The sequence below is a fragment of the Acomys minous genome, assembly GCF_964271855.1.
Source record: "Acomys minous genome assembly, chromosome: 8".
Classification (NCBI taxonomy): Eukaryota; Metazoa; Chordata; class Mammalia; order Rodentia; family Muridae; genus Acomys; species Acomys minous.
Window position 1 is genome coordinate 23,735,479 of NC_140489.1, and position 17,372 is coordinate 23,752,850.

General features: G+C 37.0%; 1 long non-coding RNA gene across 1 annotated transcript in view; it reads right to left on the minus strand.

The window, feature by feature from the left end:
• LOC311603486 overlaps positions 1–17,372 on the minus strand; it is a 127,803-nt gene that overhangs the window by 23,630 nt on the left and 86,801 nt on the right. The window contains exon 4 of the long non-coding RNA XR_014781101.1: positions 6,701–6,764. This is a non-coding gene — a long non-coding RNA (uncharacterized lncRNA). The remainder of the gene's footprint in view (positions 1–6,700; positions 6,765–17,372) is intronic.

The following is a 17,372-nucleotide window of genomic DNA, read 5'->3' on the forward strand; positions in this document are numbered from 1 at the left end:
ACAAAAAAAGAGTAATGTGTAGAAAGCACTTAGGAAATGACTAGGTATATCAAACCACCTAGTCCATGCTTATTACTAGTTATTAAATTACTCCCCTCACTTTACTATTTGTGCTACTTGAATAGAAAGGTTTTCTCAGGAAAACTCTTCTAGGAATGAAAGTGTTTTATTAAGTAGTCTCTTGACACTTGGGACTTTCCTGGCCAAAGCTAAGTAATTTAAACTCCAAAAAGAAAAAGGAAAGGAAAGGAGAAGTCATGTGGAAAGAAGAGAGGTAAGGGTGAGAGTAAAGTACAGTGGATGGATGTGAGAAGTTAGGAAGGTCAGGAATGCAAAGAGGGAATTTGCCAGGTGACATGAGGAACAGAAACCCATAATTCCCAGGGTGGGAAGTTGAGATGATATTCTAGGTTTAGCCAGGCCTCTGCAAGCATTTACTGCTGTGCTCATTTGTTTTAAGCAAAGGGACTCTTAAGGCTCAACTCATTGTGATTGGTATAATGATTAATATTAAGGCCCAAAGTAGAGCATTAAAAAATGTTAGAAACACGGATCTGTGTGAAGACAATAGAGGTTCTAGTTGGAAGGACATCAGATGAAATGAGGGGAAAATAAACTGAGAAGTTGCATAGGAAAAGGAATTAGGAAACTTGAGTTCTTTCCCATGAGAGTAAAAGACTGGAGGTTGGGGGCAGCAGCAATCACTTGAAGTCAATGAATTTCAGAACTTCAGGTTGCCTTATTAGCTCCTGTTCCCTTTGTCTCTCATTTCTGAAGCACAGGCTGAAAATGTTATGCTAACAGAGAGAGGTGAAATTGATGGGCTGTGAAGAGAACTGTGGGCTGGTCACACAACCATAATTTTCTCTTGCTGTCAATTTTTTCCCTATGAATTAAGTGATCTGACCTTGGACAAATTGCTTAAGCTCTTTGAATATAAGTGTCTTTAGCTATAAAACAGGGGATGTTACACTTATGCATAGAAGGCATTTGTGGCATATTTAGCACACTTCACCAAGAATCTATGTGCATGCTATAAATTTATTTAGCCAATATTTTTCATTTTGGAAAAGAAGCTTGCTGTAGCTAAATCGGAGGCTGATACTGAAAGCTGTTTCTATTTCTGTGTGATCTATCTGTGCCTTGATATTTGCGCCAACTTTTCTTCTCCATCTCCCAGTTTCTGAATAGTGCAGACTGGTAAAACATTCTGTAAAAATGGCCAAGCTGAAAGAGTCAACTGAATAGAGCATTTGTGCTAACCATAACCAAGGAACCTGCATTAAACAGGAGTTTTTCCACAGAGACAAAGTAGGGTAAATCCTTGTCCTTGGGTGCTAAGACTAAATACACACACACATAGGCACATGCACACATGCATACACACACACACACACACATCATACATACATCCTCCCCTACACATATATGCACTCACTCTTATACACAAACAGATATACATAACTCATTATAGTGAACTTTAAAATTAGATATTCATTTTTTTGTGTCTGTATCATTGATCTTCATAGCTTTCCCACTTTGACAAAGATCTCCAGTTTCAGGATGAGAAGAGGGATGGAACTTTATGAAGTGTATGAATTTTATAAGCATTTTACATCTCCATTCAGTATTAGGTTCAGCGCATAATCAAGTAGCATTTATTGAAAACATAATGTCCTTAGCTGACATTTAGAAGAATAAGAAATTTTGTTTTAAGAACATGATTTTATTAAAATGAAAAGTCTTAAAATCTTAGAAAATAATTGAAATAATATTTATGACATACAGCTACTATATGCAAAAGAAGGACACAGCACTGGGAGAGATTGAAGATACCAATAGATATGTTTCAATATTGTATGGTGAGAAATAATTTGCTATTTATTTAAAACAGTGCCCAGGAACACTAATTCTATCTGGCTTTTGTAATATTAACTATGAGTCACTATGACTTTCAGCAAGACTAAGATCTAGGATCTGTGCCAGTCAATGGATAACTGTCTCTACTATGTCACCTTCAGGTGTTTTGTTTGTTTGTTTGTTTTTTAATAAATAAACATATGACACACTATTGTGACTATTTTTGTAGATTATCCTCTTTGCTCCAACATAAATTATTGAATAAACTAAGTTTTTGAGAAAAAAGTCAGAATCTTCGGCTCTTTTTTTTAAATCTTTTTTTATTAATTTATTCGTATTACATCACAATGGTTATCCCATCCCTTGTATCCTCCCATTCCTCCTTCCCTCCCCTTTTCCTCTTACTCCCCTTCTCTATGAGTGTGACTGAGGGGGACTTCCTCCTCCTTTATATGCTCATAGGGTATCAAGTCTCTTCTTGGAACCCTACATCTGACAAAGGTCTAATATCCAAAATACATAAAGAATTCAAGAAATTAAACACCATCAAACCAAATAACCCAATTGAAAAATGGAGCTTGGAACTAAACAGAGAATTCTCAACAGAGGAATATCAAATGGCTGAGAAACACTTAAAGAAATGCTCAACCTCCTTAGTCATCAGGGAAATGCAAATCAAAACAACTCTGAGATTCCATCTTATACCCATCAGAATAGCTAAGATCAAAAATTCAAGAGACACCACATGCTGGTGAGGATGTGGAGAGAGAGGCTCTTTTTTTTAGTAAAGATTTTATTTTATTTTATTTTATTGGCATATACACTATTACATGTAAGTACAGCAAGAAGAACCACAAAACGATCAGGGATCATATGAATGTTACATTCAAGGTGTTTTGGCTAATTACATTTGGCAACCTTGCAGAAAAAAAATCTGTCCTATCTTGGTGAATCTAAAATTCTGAATGAGAATTTGGTATCTATCATCTCTCACTTTTGCCAACTCAAAATCTCTATCTAGACCTAAAAACATCTTAACCCATAAGCAAATTAATTATAAGACTAAACTATCTTGGTCTTTAACTCCATCAGAGACTTGAGAAGGAATGAAAGTTAATTATTTGAGTGACCCAGAAGTACAGGTTAGCAGCTTCCAAAATGAAAAGGAAAAAGAAAATGACAGAGACAATGTGCTGCCTGAACAGTCACCCAAAACTCTCTATAAAGTTGGAACATCATCTTCATGCTTCTGGCCAAATATGGCTGACAGACATATTTGTGAGACAGGAACTGTTGAAGACTTGCTTAAGCTGTCTCGGCAGCGTTTGACCATCAACTCTGCCCATATCCAAGCTTGCCCATTTTTAGGCAGAATTCTATCTGTGGCAGAAATGAGTACATTTTCCGCAGTGGCTTGTTTGCCACTTTTGAAGCCATTTCCATAAGGAGGATCTTTGATTCTCATCATCTTCCTGAAGTACTCTGGGTGTTGCCAAGAGTTAGCCTCCCTTGTTGTCAAAGAATCTTTAAGATATTAAAAGCTTCTTAAATGCCATATTCTGTAGGTCTCTGAGGCTTTGAGGATTTTATCCAACTATTTTACCTTATCTATCTATAGGATAACATCTATCTTTTAAACCTAGGATGTATATTCTTGTGATTAAAAACAGGCTGGTAGTTGACATGACCAAATTTGGTCTACTTAACAGATGGATACAGAGCTAAGCAGACAGTTCTCAACAGGAATATCGAATGGCTTAAAGAAATGCTCAACATTCCTAGCCATCAGGGAAATGCAAATCAAAATGACTTTGAGATTCCGTCTTATACATATCAGAATGGCTAAGACAAAAAATTCAAGTGACAGCACATGCTGGCAAGGATGCAGAGAAAGAGGAACACTCCTTCATGCTAGTAGGAGTACAAACTTGTACAACCAATTTGCAAATCAATATGGCAGTAATTGAAATTGGAAATAAGTCTACCTCAAGACCCAGCCATACCACTCCCGGCAATATACCTTAAAGATGCTCTACCATACAACAAGGGCATCTGCTCAACTATGTTCCTAGTAGATTTATTCGTAATAGTCAGAATCTGGAAGCAGCCTAGATGAAGAATGGATAAAGAAACTCTGGTGCATTTTCACAATGAAATACTATTCAGCCATCCAAAACCAAGAAATCTTGAAATTTGCAAGCAAATCGATGGAACTAGAGATAATCAGCCTGAGAGAGGTAACTCAGGCCCAGAAAGATATGGATGGTATATATTCACTGATTAGCAAATATTAGGCACTTAATATAGGATAACCATATTACAATATAGAGACAGATACACCAACCAAAGACCATGTATGATATGGATGTAGACCCTGCTCAGTTGTAGTAGATAGTCTCCTTTTGGGTCCCACAATAAAGAGAGTAGGGACTACTTCTGATATAGACTTTGGCCTTCCAACTTCTATCACTTCCCCTCTGGCAGAGTGGCCCTGCCAGGACACAGAGGAAGAGGACACAGGTGTTACAGATGAGACCTTATAGACAGAGGTAAGATGTTAGGAGAGGAGGGCTCCCTTATTTGAGAACTAGGGGAGGGAGGGAGGGGATGAAGGAAGGAGGGTGGCATAGGGAAGTGATAAGGGAGGGGACTACAATCCAGATGAAAAGAATCTGTGGGTCTTAAATGCCTGCTATGTGCCTGTGTATTACAGGGTTAGTTCCCAGTGTAGCAGTGGTAAGTAATAAGATGTTCGGGTATTATACCACTGGAGTGAATATTGTGTTGGCAGCTTCCTCATCCTCTTTCTCTGTTGCCTTGCTGTTTTGAAGTAAGAAAGTTCCTTTACCTCTACCCTGCCATCATGATCTAGCTTTTCATAGGCCAATTAAAAATTGTGCTGTCCAAACTTAGAAGGAAAGCCCTAAAGCTGAGTGCTAAAAGAATGCTGGTTACTTTGTGCATTATTTTATCAGTTATTCTTCTTTCAGAAACATACACCTATACCCATGTAGTCAGTAGTCCTTAGGACATGTGTGAAAGTTGAGGTGTTCCACAGATCTATAGGAACAGGAAATATAAAGGGGGACTTCATCTCACATAATGCTAGTTTTCAACTGTGCAAAATTGGAGTGATGAAGTGGAAAAATTACTGGCTTTTATTCTTGGTTGCTACATAATTCTGGAGAATTTCATTTGATACTTGGGCTCTGTATGTGCTGTCATTAAAATGAAACAGTAATAACTGTAAGATATTTAGTGGTGTGTCAACATATATTAATCTCTAAAAAAATCATGAATAGATTTCAGACACATCTCCATGGATAGTTCCAAATCTGGTCTTGATTGTGATTTTTATCACTCTTATAGCAGGCATCATCTTGTTTAGGCTGAGTCATTCTGCTTCTTGGCTCTGTCCCATGTTGGTTTTTATGATAGTTACCTGTAAACGTGGTGAGCATGCCCAGGCTGTAGGATGGGCAACTATTCAGAAACCTACCTACCTCCTTAGCTTTGAAATAGCTTTCCACAGAGATATAGCCCAGAAGGCCTTCTAAACCTCTGAGGTTTCTTAATATGCATATGATGGTGAAGTTATCCACAGGTACTATACACTTGTTTTGGCTATGCATATGTATGTTCATTTTTCTTCAAAAAGGCAATTGTGTGGTAAAATACCTCAGAGGTCTCCTGAATTGCTGTGTAGAACTGAAAGAACTGATAGTTCACTGTCTGTCACTGTAACAGAACACATGAGATAATCAACTTATGATGAATCATCATGATTGATTTTGATTGACGGTTGTGAAGAGGCTGACCCATGACTATGTGACTAGAGTGCACTGGGCCTGTGAAGAGGGAAGAGGAACACAGCAGAGAGCATTTGGAGAGTCATGATCCCTTCATGGATTCTTGGCATGACAAAAGTGAGAGAAGGAGTTGGTGTTTCTAAAACTCTTTTAATAAGATACTTTTTTTTTGAGACAGCGTTTCTCTATGTAGCCTTGGCTGTCCTGTGCTTGCTTTGTAGACCAGGCTGGCCTCAAACTCACAGCTATCCACCTGCCTCTGCCTCCCAAGTGCTAGGATTAAAGTAGTGCGCCACCATTGCCTGGTAATAAGATACTTTAAATATACTAATTTCTCTACACTGATCCCCATCTTTTAAAGGTTCCACAACCCAGCCCCCACCTACCAGCACTAAAGGCTGGGAACCACATGTTACACTCTTTCAGACATCATGTTCAAACCAAATTATAACAGAGAATCTTACTTACAAGGTAGCTTCCTCGAGCTCTCTGTCAGAGTCTGACACAGCAGAGAAGTTCTTAATAGACAGTGATTTTCATAAATATCTGAGGTAATTTTAACATGTAGAAAGATTAATCAATGTTACACGCCAGTTTTGAGCCAGCAGTCAAGTGAAACTAGACCTACAGAAAGTGTGCCGGTTACTTTGCCATCTACTAATGTACATTAACCAGTGGCAAAGCAGTGCCGACTGGCAGACAGCCATTCATAAGCCTTCACATCTCATTAGGTGACTTTACCGACAATCCAGCTTTAACTTTTAATGAAAATTCACATTTTATTTTTTGGAAATGGCTCACAATGATAAGTCTCTGGAGCTTCCTCTTTATATTTTCCTGTGGTGTTATTTTGTCTTCTTTTCTTGTTTATTTTTCTAACATGGAAGATGAGACTGCTCCTTACAAAGTTATTAAATTAACCCTTCTGATTCCCAGTGTTAGGATTTTGCTTCTAAGACTGATTTTAGGTTCTGTAATTTTATACAGTGGATCATCTGTGTGCTGCATACCCTTCTGCTGAATTGTCTTACCTTCAGTCAAGGAAGATTATGTAAGGATTATATCCTGTCCCTTGTATGAACATCTTCTGCTTACCTAAGTGAGAAAAATTCAAATCTATCAGAATCCAAAAACCCTCTCTACTTCCCACTAACATAATCTGTTTTAGATGAAACCGGTGCTAGGGTATTTGCATTGGAACAGGAGCACCTCAGGGCAAAGTATCTGTAAGTATCTGTAGCTGTCTAGCATGGATCCACCTCCCTCCATGCCTGGTCAGAGGAAGAGCAATCATAACAAATTGGGAAACATTTCTATTGTTCTATTGACTTACCAGACACAGTGAGCAAATGCCATACATGGTTGGAATCAAAGAAAGATTCTTCTTGGAGACAAACTCTTATTCTGTAGATTTATACCTCCGGCTGACCCATCAGTCACCTTGTAGACCAATCTGCACTTAAAAAAGTAATAAGCAGACCTGCTGCTTCAGCTTCCTGTAGTTTGAAGTTACAGTTACTAGTGATCGGGTCCACTTGAAAGATTAAATCTAAACCCCAAAACTTAGCAAAAAATAGGTGATGACTGGAGTGCAAATGGGCTTTAACATCGGATATAATGCAAGATAATTTGCATCAAAACCTTCTACTTTGGTATTTGCAGTCATATTTCTTTTATTATATTCATTTACTTGTGATGACTGTGTATTTCTGGGACAAGAGAGACAAGTGTGTGCCATAGCACCTGTCTGTATTTAGAATATAACTAGCTAGAAACAATCCTGTCCATCCACCATTTGGGTCTTTGGGATCAAACTCAGATCTTCAGGCTTGGTGGCAAAGGCTTTAATCCAAGGTGGCTTTTTGTCATTACAGAAGACATTCTTGTGTCATATGTAGACAATTGACTGTTTAGCTTCACTACCTTATTTCCTCAAAGGAAGGATTCCATTATTCATGTGTGTTCTGAGCAAAGATTAGACTAGAAAAGATGTGAGTGAAGACAATAGTGGATGAATCATTGGGCACTGTGACAAGCACTGGGAATAGAGCCAAGTGTTCACCAGAAACAACCTGATAAATGAGAGATAGAATATCACACAATTTTTACAGAGCAAGATGTTTGGTACTGTGCTTGAAATGTGAGGTGTCAGGGAAGTTTTACTCACAATACCAAACCTGAGAACTGCCCAAAGTATGAAAAGAAGTAGCATAAAGAAAAAGAAAAAGATACACATGGAAAATAAAATAGAAGCCAATGGAAGACTAGCAAAGTTTAATAGATCAGAGTTCACTACAATTAAGAAGGAAATATGTAAAGTTGTGATACAGTGAAAACAGAATCTCAGTAAAGAACAGTTTATCAAATGTAATTTTTAGATAGAAAAAAAAAAAGGAATGAACGATCCAGGAATATGCTTTGTAACCTAATGCATAACTTTCCTATCTGTGTAGAGAATCAATGTTATCGTCATCAGAAAGGCCAGAAAAGTGTTAGAAGTATCCTCAAAGCACGAATGAAGGTTTAGACACTGTCTTCTTAACTGGAGGAGACTTCCTACCCATTCACACACATGGCAGATGTGTCAATGTCTAAAGACATTTTTTTTCTCTTAACAAATGGGAATTCTCATGTAGATACATATTTTGAGTAGAAGTCAGAGATGCCAAAAAACACACTGCAATTCATAGGAGAGTCCCATACTATGGAATATGACTGAGTAAAAAAATGTTAAAGAGTATAAATTTGACCAGAACCAAGGTTTTCAAGGGCCATGGAAAGCATAATTTAAAATGGTGGTCCCATTAACTCTTAGATCATTGATGTTAAGGTAAAATAAGACCACTGACCTCTCTGGACATGTCTACCATATAAGTTTCCACAGTTCTCTGAACTATTACAAGGATTTTCTTGGGATTTCTTTGCTTCCATAATTTCAAGAATAAACTTATCCTGTACATATATTACTATACAATGCAACATATATTCTTGGTTGTTTCTGTAGAGAAAATTGAAAATATAATACCTATGTTTTGAGCTACTGACTTAAAGAATTCAGTATATTGGACTTTACAGTTGAGCAGTGTCACCGTGCTTTCCCAGCAGGATTGAGTGTTCCCTGAATAGGACATGCTGCTGCTTCAGTTGGTTCTATTATGCAGTGTCTCCATACACAGGATTTACCATACATGCAATTATTTCATGTGTTTGAAAATGAAGGGTTTTAGAGTGTGAAAAGATGAGATAAAGTTATATACTTTGTGTTGTATAATTCTATCTCCACCTTGTGAAAACATAAAAACCCATCATAAATTAATATTGCCAGTAAATATTTTGGTGTCTGGATATCAATTGCCTTTAAAAATAACCAGGATCTTTGAGAGAATTTGATTGATCCTAGTTGGTTTTTCATTCCTTCTTTTATAATGGGAGATGGATAAAAAACACATTAAATCAGTCAACTGTCATTTCAAAAGATAAATTCATTTGAAAATTCTGAAGAGGAAAGGACACTAATTTTTCCCTTTGGATATGTACAGTAACTCAGAGGAATGGAGTAGTTTGATGAATTGCCTTCTTCTTAAATAAATAGACCCATTAAAAACAGAAAAAAATTAGATGGTCATCATTTGGCGGCTTGCAGTGACATCATGAACCTAGGACACAGCAATCATTACTTAGAGCCAACCGCTAGGGTTGCCAAAAGAAATGCCACAAACATGGCAAGTTTTAGCCTCAGAAAAACCTCTAGCTTCTTATGGATACAGTGCCATATTTTACTTTTGGAAAATACAGGGAGGGAAGGAAATATACAAAATAATACTTTAACTATATTGAGAACGCTGTCATCAAAATCTATATGTTATTGATAATTAAAATATTCAATAGCTTTTTTGTTTTTGTTTTTTGTTTTTTGTTTTTTGTTTTTGCTAAAATCATAGGAAATGAAGAAACAGGGGAAAGGAAATGGAGAGTAAAAGGACCAAAAAAAAAAAAAAAAAAAAAAAAAAAAGGGGAGGAGGGTGAGATTTTGAAATTAATGAAAGAAAGTGCTGTGTATAGGGGCTAATTTTTCTGTTCTACGTACTTTGGTTCATGACTGAAACATTTAATAATGATGGACCTTTAATGCCTCTAGAGTGACCACGCTTTAGCTGCTTCATTACACAGTTAGAATAAAAAGAGATAAGTTTAACAGCCTTTGATAAGGCATATGAAAAACTTGCTATAACAAGATTTGCATCTGTAGCTGATATAGAAATAAAAGGCTGTGTGGGCTTGCGTGTAATTCCTACAGACACTGTATGAAGTCCTGAAAAGAAAGAGCTGTATTCCTTTCTGTCCCTCATGTTGGTGTTATGGGTTTATGCTGATCGGCTTTCTAGGTGGGTTCTGATAATTTAGAAGCACATCCACTGAACCATCACTCCAGTCCTAGAATTCAGCATATATGAGAGTCTTCCAGACTTTGATCTAATCAAATGATAAGCCTGTGCTTCCTGGGATTCTTATGGAAAAGTTCTAGCATGACTTCATGTAATATTATTAATCAAGATCATGAAATTTATTCTTAAAGAAAAAAGAATTACCAGGACAGACTACGAGGATACTGCATAAAAGGTGTTTGTAGGCACTCTTGTCAGGGTTTGTGAACAAGCGTTTGTTTATTTAACGTAAGTGCTAATACTTTTTCTTAAGTATTTTCAACCATTTACTTTCCATTATGCAAAACTATCTCCTATCCATTCAACATATTTCATATCTTTGTTATCTAAATTCAAATATGGTCAACTACAAACCCTTAGTAGGTTGAGATGTGAACATAATGCCTTGGGAATATAGTTAAGTTGATAGAGTCCTTGCAAACATAAAGTTCCCCAACTTTAGGAAATGAAGCCAGGAAGATCAGGAGTCTGAGGTCATCTTTAGGTAAATAGTCCATTCAAGGCCAGTCTTGTCTACATTAGACACTGCCTCCAAAATATTTTCACATGCTATTGTCACAGCTAGTCCCCCCTCACAATACTTTGTTGTTGTTCTTCTAGATGAGTTTATATGCACAATAATGAAAAATTAAAAAGGCTGTTTTTGTGCATGCATTTGTACATAGAGAATCCCATGTGATTTAGCAATGATACCAGGACAAAATTTCATCAGGACAATAGAGATGACTCAGTAGCATTTCTCTGTTCTGAGCTGGTTTGTCCTCACTGTCTCACTGCCATTTCTGCTTTCAAAGGAAAGCATACAGATCAATATAGTTGATACAAAAGCTCCAGGGTAGAAACTTAAATGTAAGAAAGAACATGGTGAGAGGACATGTTACTCTATATTCATTCTCCCTCTTAATGTTTTTTTTTTTAACCTCCAGGATATGTTGTAGATTACAAGCTAAGTCTGCAGAAGTCAGGCTCATGTCCGAGGCCCAGTTTCCAAATGTATAAAACAAAGCATCATTGTCAATCAGCATAATATGATTATAATACATTTACATAATTGTTTAAAATAGCTGTGCATTTAGCAATGCAGAAGAAATACTATAAAATTGACATAAATGGGTAGTATTAAGAGTTGATTTCAATTTCCTAGTTTTTGTCATTCTGATGCAAGTTTTTCTGAAAGCCCCTGCATGGTAAATATTTGAAGCACTGGCTATATTTCATGCATTGCCCTGAGAATGGGCCCTATAACATTTCTGAATCCTTAAGTATATCCTGTGCATCCTACGCAAATGACAATGTGTACTTTGCATATGTTTATGCTTCCTAAGACCCTAGAGTCCTTTTAAACACACATTGAATACTATATGGCTCAACAGAGATGTCTTAAATTACCTCAGAATAATTGACCCATTTATAGTACTAGATTGTTTCACATGGCATTGAAGCCTATGGTGTAGCAATCACCTTGTGCAATGGGACATAATGTACTTGGGACAAATGGTTTACAAAACCCTCAAAGGTTAAAGCTTGTCAGTTCCTGAATATGCCTATTGTGTTGCAGTAATTGCCACTTAGTATTTGATTTAATGACCACTTAGGAATAAAGAATGTTTCTATATAGACATGGCTGCTATGCTAATTTTTACTATACCCTTCTCTGTATTTCCAAATTGCATTTAAAAACCTCCATTTTCTATTATAAAATCTCTCTCTCTCTCTCTCTCTCTCTCTCTCTCTCTCTCTCTCTCTCTCTCTCTCTCTCTTCTTTCTGCATACATTCCCCAGTCAGTAGCCTCATTAAAAACAACTACAGTAAATTATAGGGTTTCTAGTTAACAAGATTGTCCTATTGAGATCTAAAGATGCAAATTCTATTGTAAAGACAGGATAAAATAGATGCCTGTCTGCCTAAACTTTAAGTTGCCCAATTTTCTTTACAAACTACTGTTTCTGTGGAATTAGTTAAGTTTTTCTTATTATGTGACTCTTAGAGGGAACCTTAGCATGCACATTAATAAAAAAAACTTAGTCTATTCTCTCAAGCTAGAAAAAGCACTTAAGGCTTCTGTAAAATGCTCACTCACGTTAGAAAAGTGGGAGATTTGAGAGGGGGCTACTTTTATCCCATTAAGTCTTTCAAATTTTGGAAGCCTTTGCAGGGAATTCCTTTCACAATAATCATTACCAACTTTTTTTTTTAATTACAGTTCTTTTCATTATTAGTTTTTACATATACATTTATATTATTGTGCATATATCAACTATATACAGCAAGAAGAACCACGGAATAATCAAGAATGGAAGCTGAAATGCTAATCTCAGCACAAGTTAGCCATCATTAGATTATCATCTATTTTTCTATTTATATTCCTAAATCTCTCTTGTATAATATCATAAGCTGGAAAACCCAGGATCCAAAATTAATTTTCTTATTAATATTTGCAGTGATCTTTCTATTACAAGTGAGAGTTAGATATTAACTACGCTTTCTTAATTGTAAAAAGACATTGACTATCTTCCCCGATGTGTGCATGTCTGTGAAAAAGAATTGAATGAAGGCAAAAATATATAAAAGTCAAAATACTAAAAGAGATTTTTGAACAGTTTTTGTCATACCAATCACCTTTTAAGATTCTTACTGTCAAGTTAACCTTATCCTCTGTTTCTTAATCTAACTGAGCCTAGCAGTTAAAGGTGAAAGAATCTACGGATAAATTATTCTTCTTTATAATGAGAATGTGCAAAATATAAAAAATACAAGAGAAGTAAGCTGTCTAGGTTAGACTAAACATTAAACAAACTCTTCTAAGTCTTGACCAAGGCCCTATGTTAAAACTTTAGTTTCTTCTCCTTCACTATCATTGCCAAACTCAATTGCCCTCTGTCACCTCCGTCTTGGTACCCAGGGAAAGACAGTTTCTAAAGATTCTATGATCATAATGAGTGAGCTAACCCAGAAGCAGAAAGACTCAAATCATATATACTCACCCAAGGGGCAGGTCCCATGAAAGTCTTCACTTACCAGGAAAGTGGGATAGAGGTGAGGACATCTTATTGAGACTCTAGGTGAGAAAAATATAGGGGATAGGGAAGTAGGTGGATCCAGAGGGTCCTAGAAACCTACAAGAGGAACATTATGATGGGTGGATCTGAGCCCAGGGGTTCTGCTTGATCTAAGGCACCAACCAAGGACAAAACGTGCAGTCATCATCAAACCCCTACCCTAGCCAAGGGACAGAACATTCTCCACAGTTAAGTGGAGACTGGGGAGTGACTTTCACAGGATCTCTGGTGCCCCATATTTGGCCATGTCCCTTTGTTGGGGAGGCCCAATGGCACTCGGAGGAAGGATAGCGGACTACCAAGAAGAGACTTGATACTCTAGCACCATATTTAGGGGGAGGAGGTCCCCCTCAGTCACAGTCATAGGGAAGGGGGATTGGGGTGAAAGTGGGAGGGAGGGAGGAATGGGAGGAGGCATGGGATGGGATAGAAAATGAGATGTAATATGACTTATTTTATTTTTCAATAAAAATGTGTTTAAAAAAAGATTCTATGGTTGTCACACAACTCCAGGAAAAGGAAAGCACAACTCCTTGAAGCTGTATTATCTTCCCAGTTTCAAACCCCTAAGTAAACTCCATGTATCACCTTCCCATTTGTCAAACACCTTCTTCACAGGAGAATGTCTGCCCTTTTCTGCTTAAAATAATCAGTCATTTTGTATCTCCTATACTTTTAAACTGCCTCAGAAATCCAACACTATGGACCACAATTTTGAAGAACGTCAAAGCCATGTAATCTTTTCAACAACAAAAAAAGAATATATCTGAATTACTATTTGCAATCTGATCAAATCATAAAACATTAAAAAGGCAACTTTACAGAATGTTGATAATTAACAATATAGTCAGTGTCTTCAATTTATTCATTTAATAAACCAACATAACTATAGATAGTTTATTAGTAGTATAGAATATATAAATAGAGAAAAAATTATAGCCTTTATCTGCTTTTAGTTTTGGTTGTAGTTTGAAGTTATTTTCTGAATGACTTAAGCAAGCATTTTATTCTGAGTATCTTTATAGGATAACATGAAAACCAATAAGCTCCCAAATAGCTCTATCATAGATGTGCAATTTCTTCCAATTTTAGAATCTGAGGCCTGAAAGCACTGTGTAGCACCATAGCCAGAATTTTGATGTGACTTTTTTTTAGAAATATATTAACTTACTGAATCTTAAGAAAAGTTGAGTGGAAGTACAAGAGAAAATGTTTAGAACATATAACCCGAGACTAGAGATAGAGGATGTGAGTGGCAGATAACGTGGAAAATAACCTTGACCAGATGTATTCAAGTAGGCAAACAATAGCAAGACATCAATTTCATATCACTTCACCACAGAAAAACATACACTTGAAAGGATCTATAAAATTACAAAGTCCCACAAAGAGCAATTCATTGGTCCTTCTACAATGTAGTGTTTTCTCAACATAACTTTGCCTACCTACTACCTTTTGCATTGTTGGGGAAGATTTTGTTAGGTAAAACGTACTTAAATATAAAATTTAGGTATTTCCTCATTTACAATTTGCGGTAGATTGGTAAAACAGTCCTCTGTATCCTTGCAAAAGTGAGCCAGTGAGCTTGCAATGCCACTGTATGAAAACAACTACCAAAGCCACAAACACTCCCTCTGTTTCTGAATAGAGAATAAGGTAGGTCTCCGGCTTCAGCTTCTCTGAATCTGCAGGAATCTGAATGAATCTCTAGCCAAACAGTGACAGCACAGAAGCCAGTGAAGCTGGGAATACGAAATAAAGAGCCACATGCTAATTAATAGGTGTTTCTCAAGTAACTCCCCACCAATGAGACCAGAATTCCCTGGGCAACAGATCCATTCGGGGGACATCGGCTCTCCACAAGATCCTGACTCTCAGTAAACTCAGTAGAAGTTTCATCTGATTTTAGGCTAGTGTTTACCTTAGAGCAATAGTTTAGAATCTTCCCTTTTTCAAGCTGGCATTGGTCTAAGACTTTTATTTCTCCAGTCTTAAAACATACTGCCAAAGCAGTTTCAGTAACTCTTAGGCTTTATTCTGTCATTTCTTTCAGATTTACATTCCTGTGCTGCCCTGTGCTTGGTACAGAACATTCTTTCCCAAACCACATACAATTCCTAGTACTTACAAGTACTATTTAAACTAAGTCACCACAATGGGCTATTTGACAAAATGACCAGGACTCATCAGTAGGCCCACAAATGCCTCAGTAGATATTTGCCTTCTTTTAACATCACTGGCTATTTCATTACAGCTAACTAACATCAACCAGACATGACCTCTTCTTAATTATTGGATTTCCTATAGCACATACTCATATTTACAGAGTATGTGTAGGTTTGCTGCTTTGTGGGTCAGTGTCTGGGCCAGGTTTTTAGGTTCTTGATCTCTTATGCAAAGAATTGAAGACAAAACTTTACAAGGTTTACAAAAGGAGCAAGTTAACTTTTTGTGAGTGAAGCAACAGTAGTTAATATAAAATGATCCACTAACAAGATTGGGAGGGGCCACGTGACAGAGAGTTCTGCAGCACCTTCCCTTTATTTTTTTAAGGTTCTATTGTATGATGTTCAAGAAGAGGAATATGATTTCTAAAGGGCACAATCTAAGTATCTCTGTGCTTTTATTTTGGGTTGGGTTATGTATTCATTTATCTTGCTGACCATGTACCTTCTGAACATGTACGTTTGTGTATGTATCTGATTTTAATTATATGCATGACCAATTACATATAAATATAAGTGGAGAAAATGGGGATGGTCCTAAAAGTTCACTTAAAAGGTACAATTTTCTTTATTTTCCATTCTAAACCAAAGCAGTTAAGGCTGAATCAGCTCTTCTATTCTTTGTCACAGATAGTTATGAACACATTGGATAGAAATTATCTATGCTTGACTATTACTTTGGTGGAGAAACCTATACTCTTGTTCAGAGCTTGCAGTCTGAGTAGCCCTATGCAGATGGACTGTGGGTTGGTGAGAACAAAGCAGGATCAGGTTGGAGGCCAGATGAGCTGCAAAGAAAGTTGGTGTTGGGCGTATTCAGAAACCTAGTACCTAGAGAGAGTCCATGTTCAACCCTGCTTGGATTCCCAGGAACTTGAAATTATATAGCCAAGAGACATAAGGTTGAACCCAATACAACTGGTTAAAAAAAGATAAAAGAATTCAATGAAATGATTCCTAATGATATCCTGCTATACTCAGAGATCTGTGTGTTGTGCAGTCATCATCAGAGGGGCTTCCTTTGGCAGATATTAGGAATAAATGTGGAGACCCACAGTTAGACATTATCTGGAGAGAGTCTACATTGGAGTTCTCTATCAGTTCCCTTCCCTCAGAGTTCAGGAATCCTTCAGAAGAGGGGGTAGAAAGATTGTAAGGGTTAGAGGGGATGAAGGACGGCAGGAGAACATGGTCCACTGCATCAACTATGAGGGACACATAAGGGTTCACAGAGATTGAAACAGCTAAGTTGGAGCCTATAATGAACTATCATCAAGTCCATCTGTGGCTATTTAGTGGCTGTTAGTTTGATGTTTTTGTGGGATTCCTAACTGTGGGGAGCAAAGATGTCTTCAATTCTTTTGCCTGCTCTTGGGACTGTTTTCCTCTTGTTTGGCTGCCTTGCTCAGCTTTGGTGTGATGGCATTTACCTTGTGTTAATGTATTTTACTTTGTCATGTTTGTATATTGTTTCTTGTGGGCCTGCTGTTTTATAATGGGAAAAAAGTGGGAATAGATCTGGTGGGCAGGGCGGATGAGGGGAGTTGGAAGATGTGTAAAGGGAGGGGAAACATTTTTCGAGGTGTATTATATAAGCGAATAATCTATTTTCAACAAAAGGGGCAGGGACCGTGCCTATGGAGTTACATAAAATCAAATATGTATGTATATAGAAAGAAAGAAAGAAAGAAAGAAAGAAAGAAAGAAAGAAAGAAGAATCTCTCAGTGTTGTAAGCATGCAAACCAAAACCCATGGAATGCTTAGAAGCTGGTCAAATCATTGCTTTTGATATTTCGAGCCATTTAAGCTAGAGGATATTTCTTAGTGAAAGTAATATAATTGAATAAAGTTGCATAGAGAATGGCACAACTAGATACAATGAAGCCAACTAAGTCACACAGAAACAGATCTATTCTTTGGTAAAATAGTTGTAACCATTGTTGTACCTCAGTTTGCCTGTTAGTCAACCTTT